Source organism: Mus caroli, unplaced genomic scaffold (genome assembly GCF_978045245.1).
Source record: "Mus caroli unplaced genomic scaffold, Mus_caroli_1 scaffold_15, whole genome shotgun sequence".
In the NCBI taxonomy this organism is placed as follows: domain Eukaryota; kingdom Metazoa; phylum Chordata; class Mammalia; order Rodentia; family Muridae; genus Mus; species Mus caroli.
The window spans coordinates 57,383,297-57,388,267 of record NW_028227270.1 but is presented as its reverse complement, the minus strand read 5'-3'; positions in this window follow the sequence as shown (position 1 = coordinate 57,388,267).

Genomic DNA, 4,971 nt, shown 5'->3' with positions numbered 1-4,971 from the left:
CATTCTGCCCGCGGACCAAGGTCCTCCTAGCCTCTCCCTCCCTCCGTTCCATGCACCCTCCCCTAGATGCCAAGCTGACATCGCTACTTCCTCCTCTGTTGCCCCACCGCCCACCTTGCCTCTGGGCTACCTGCATGATTATCTCCTCCAATGCCCGCTATAACCTGCCAGAGAGGAAAGCATGATGGACTCCTCCTCCCATAACCCCCTCCTCCTCCCCACCCACCCACCCACCCACCTGCTTAAAATACAAAGCAAATTCAGGGAGGTTGAGTAACTAGTTCAGGGAAAGCCGCACTTGAGCCTGAGGTGGCTTGGTTTCAATCCCTTAGATTCTCCCATCCCCATCCACTCTGAATCCTTAATTGTTGCTTCCTCTCAGTTTCTAGAGTTGGAGGACTGTTGGGAACCTTAGTTTCTAAGTGTCTTCCGCAGAGAAAACTAATGCAGACACAAACAGCTATTCTCTGAAATCAGGCTGTTCTGCAGCCAGCGTCCTTACCGGTTTCTGTTCTAGCTGTCACAAGTCATAGGCTGATTTGTAGAACAATTAATTACTGAGCAGGTACTGTGCACCAGAACACCGGCTTTCTTTGAGGTCAGAGCCCAAGGAGTACAAACTCCTGCCCTCCTTGAGTGTAAGATTGACAAGTAACAAAAAGAAACAAAAACAAACCATGGATCAGTTTGCTACAGGAGCCACTTTGGCATAGAGAATCATGAAAAGAGAAAGATACATAGAGAATGCTGGGAAGAGTAAACTGGGGCTTCAGGGAAAAGTTCACTGGGAAAATAATATTTGAGCAGAAAGCTGAAGGATGCAAGAGAAGAGCCAGAGTGGACTTGTCTGTGGGACTGGTTAGCCAGCCAGGCTAGTGCAATCAGCTAGTACCAAGCTTATCAGAGACCATCTCTCAAAGCAAGGTAGACAGTGCCCAAGGAACAGCGCCCAAGGCTCACATGTGTACCCGACAGGCACACAGACACCAGGAAAGAAAGGAGAAAAGAGAGAGAAGGATGATATTATGACAGATCTCACAAACCATAGCAAATCACTTGTGGGTTCTATTGGTAGTGCTGGAAGAACCTCTGGAGGGTTTTAAGCTGCAAAGTGATGACTTGCTTTATTCTACATGATGAAGGAACAGAAGGTCAAGAGCTGAAGCTGGGAGAGCTAGCAGCATGCCTTCCATCTAGCCTGTTTGTGTTCCCTGTCTGATGTACAAAGATTGCTATCAAACTGGCTTGAAGCTTCCGGCCCTGCCCTGGGCCCAGTGCTTCTTGGCACTCTCTTCCAGGATCACCCTCTCTGGACACACTGCCTCTTGGCACGCCCTCCACTACCACCCCCTTTTTCTCAAATTCCTCTTCTTCACCTACCTGCCCCACCCTGTGCTCCAGTGACTCATTTTCTTAAGAAATGACCCTCTCCTCCCTGAAGAAGACAATATTGAGCAGTCTGATGGTCACACCAGGGTGGGATGGAGGATGCTGAGCCATAATACAATAGCAATAACGAGCTCAACAAAGTCCACAGAGATCCCTGAGGCTGAGATGACCCTTCTAAGCTGGCTTCACTGGCGTAGTCAAGATGCTACATACCAGGTTCACATGTCATCCTCTGTGGGCTGCCCTGGGAGGGAACCTGACACAGGAGGGGTGACAGTCTCTGCCTTCAGCACTGTTTAACCCAGCAGTCCCAGAAGCTATAGAAGTTGTTGTTCTTGAGGGACTGGGTGGTACCTGCAGCACTCATTGTCATCACCAACAGAGAGGCCTGGCTGTCTGTACCTTGTGGCTGTCCTATGCTCTTCGTATTCTCATATGATACTCTTTCCCCATGAAATTACATGTACAGCCACAGGCATTGCCAGACGGCTCCAGCAACTCAGCTTCTCCCTGATTGCAGCTGGAACCCTCTCCACATTTCAGCCTAACTGCTACTTCTCTAAGCTCCCCCAGGCTCCAGCTACTTTTCTCAAGGCTCCACATGCACTCTCTTACATTCTCTATGACTGTGAGCCTGTACCTGTTGAGCTTGGACAACTCTCCTAAGGTCCTGAACCAAAGACCAGTACAGAGGATCATAAGTACTTCCTATTTATTTTAGTTTATTTATTGTGTGTACATGTACGTAAAAAATGCATGCTATGATGTGTGTGTGTGTGTGTGTGTGTGTGTGTGTGTGTAGGTCAGAAGACAACTTTGGGAGTCAGTCCTCTCCTACCACCTTGAAGAACCCAGAGATCAATTCAAGTTGTCAGGCTTGATGGTAGGCATCTTTGCGTACGGAACCTCTTGTAAGATCATGAGCACGGGGGCTGGTGAGATGGCTCAGTGGGTAAGAGCACCCGACTGCTCTTCTGAAGGTCCAGAGTTCAAATCCCAGCAACCACATGGTGGCTCACAACCATCCGTAATGAGATCTGGCGCCCTCTTCTGGAGTGTCTGAAGACAGCTACAGTGTACTTACATATAATAAATAAATAAATCTTTAAAAAAAAAAAAAAAGATCATGAGCACTTCACTAAAGGGCTGAAGGCTTGCCCGTGGACTTCTTACACATAATGGTTCTGAAAGCCTGACTTAGAGAGGCAAGAGGACAATTTAGAAAGGGAGGCAGAGATATGTCATTTGCTAGGTTCAAATAGGTAGCCTTACAGCCTTTCATCTCAGGCTCTGCAACAACATAAGTTTTCCCATAACACAGTGGAGGAATCTAAAGTTTAAACAGGTGACCCTGTGCTGAGTCCTGCTTGACCATGTGAGGGATTGAACGGAGCCAGCCTGGGTCTCCACAAGTATTGATGGTAGCTGTGGGTGTAAGTCTTATTTGCATAATAATGTACATGTTTTCATGTTCCTCCTTCAAAGAAGGTCCTCTCTGCCAATAACTATATGATAATCAGAGACAGCATGAGTCTAGGAAGAGAGGGAATGTCTATGTCTCAGCAAAATGGTAGAACACTGTGACCTTCAGGGCAGGCCTTAAGGCTGTGGGAAAGAATGCTGATAACATGAGTTTGAAAATACATAATTTCTCAACTAGGCAAAATATAAGGATGCAATATGAACTGTACAACAAGCTTCACAGATCTAAAAGAACAGAGGCAGCTGCACTACGAGCCAGCTTGTCAGAAAAATACTAAGGAAGGAGATAAAAAGATTTAGGGAGTGGTGATCACAGGACAAGAGCCCATACAGCTAAGTTTTTTGTTTGTGCTTACAAAGGCAGGCAGATTTCTGAGTTCAAGGTCAGTGTTGGAAAAGGTCCAGGCATGGTCAGAATGGTAATCTCAAGATAGGATCCCACCCAGCTAAATTTACAAAGGTAGGTAGATCTCTGAATTATTTTGCAATGTTAAAAAAAAAATGTACTTGGGGGCCGGAGAGATGGCTCAGTTGTTAAGAGCATTGACTGCTCTTCCAGAGGTCCTGAGTTCAATTCCCAGCACCCACATGGTAGCTCACAACCCTCTGTAATGGGATCTGATGCCCTCTTCTGATGTGTCTGAAGACAGCTACAGTGTACTCACATACATAAAATAAATGATTCTTTTTTTAAAAATATTTTTTATTACGTATTTTCCTCAATTACATTAAATGATTCTTTAAAGACAAAATGTACTTGCTGTCCCTTTCCTAAGAGTAAAGAGGCTAAGGCCATGGAATGCTGGTTCATGGGATGGTCAAGAGGGAACCTGGAATAACTAAATTGATATGTAAATAAAAGAGTGGGCTTTTGGTCTGAATAAGATGAGTTAGCAGAGAGGGATAGCAGTTCTTTTTTTTTTTTTAATTAGGTATTTTCCTCATTTACATTTCCAATGCTATCCAAAAAGTCCCCAATACACTCCCCCCCCCACTCTCCTACCCACCCACTCCCACTTTTTGGCCCTGGAGTTCCCCTGTACTGGGGCATATAAAGTTTGCAAGTCCAATGGGCCTCTCTTTCCAGTGATGGCCGACTAGGCCATCTTTTGATACATATGCAGCTAGAGTCAAGAGCTCTGGGGTACTGGTTAGTTCATAATGTTGTTCCACCTATAGGGTTGCAGATCCCTTTAGCTCCTTGGGTACTTTCTCTAGCTCCTCCATTGGGGGCCCTGTGATCCATCCAATAGCTTACTGTGAGCATCCACTTCTGTGTTTGCTAGGCCCCGTTTATTTACATTTCAAATGTTATCCCCTTTCCTAGTTTCCCCTCTGAAAATCCCCTATCCTCTCCCCACTCCCCCTGCTCCCTAACCCACCCACTCCTGCTTCCTGGCCCAGGCATTCCCCTATACTGGGGCATAGAACCTTCACAAGACCAAGGGCCTCTCCTTCCATTGATGACCAACTGGGCTATCCTCAGCTACCTATACAGCTAGAGCCATGAGTCTCTTCGTGTGTTTTCTTTGATTGGTGGTTTAATCCCAGGGAGCTCTGGGGTTACTGGTTAGTTCATATTGTTGTTCCTCCTAGGGGGCTACAGACCCTTTCAGCTCTTTGGGTACTTTCTCTAGCTCCTTCATTGGGGACCCAGTGCTCTGTCTAATGGATGACTGTGGGCATTCCACTTCTGTATTAGTCAGGCACTAGCAGAGCCTCTCAGGAGACAGCAACATCAGGCTCCTGTCAGCAAGTTCTTGTTGGCATCTGCAATAGTGTCTGGGTTTGGTGGTTGTTTATGAGATGGATCCCTAGGTGGGGCAGTTTCTGGATGGTCATGCCTTCAGTCTCTGCTCTGAACTTTGTTTCTGTAATTCCTTCCACGGGTATTTTGTTCCCCCTTCTAAGAAGGATTGAAGTGTGCACACTTTGGTCTTCCTTTTCCTTGAGTTTCATGTGTTTTGCAAATTGTATCTTGGGTATTCTGAGCCTCTCTGCTAATATCCACTTACCAGTGAGTGCATATCATGTGTGTTCTTTTGTGATTGGGTTACCTCACTTAGGATGATATCCTGCAGATGCATCCATTTGTCTAAG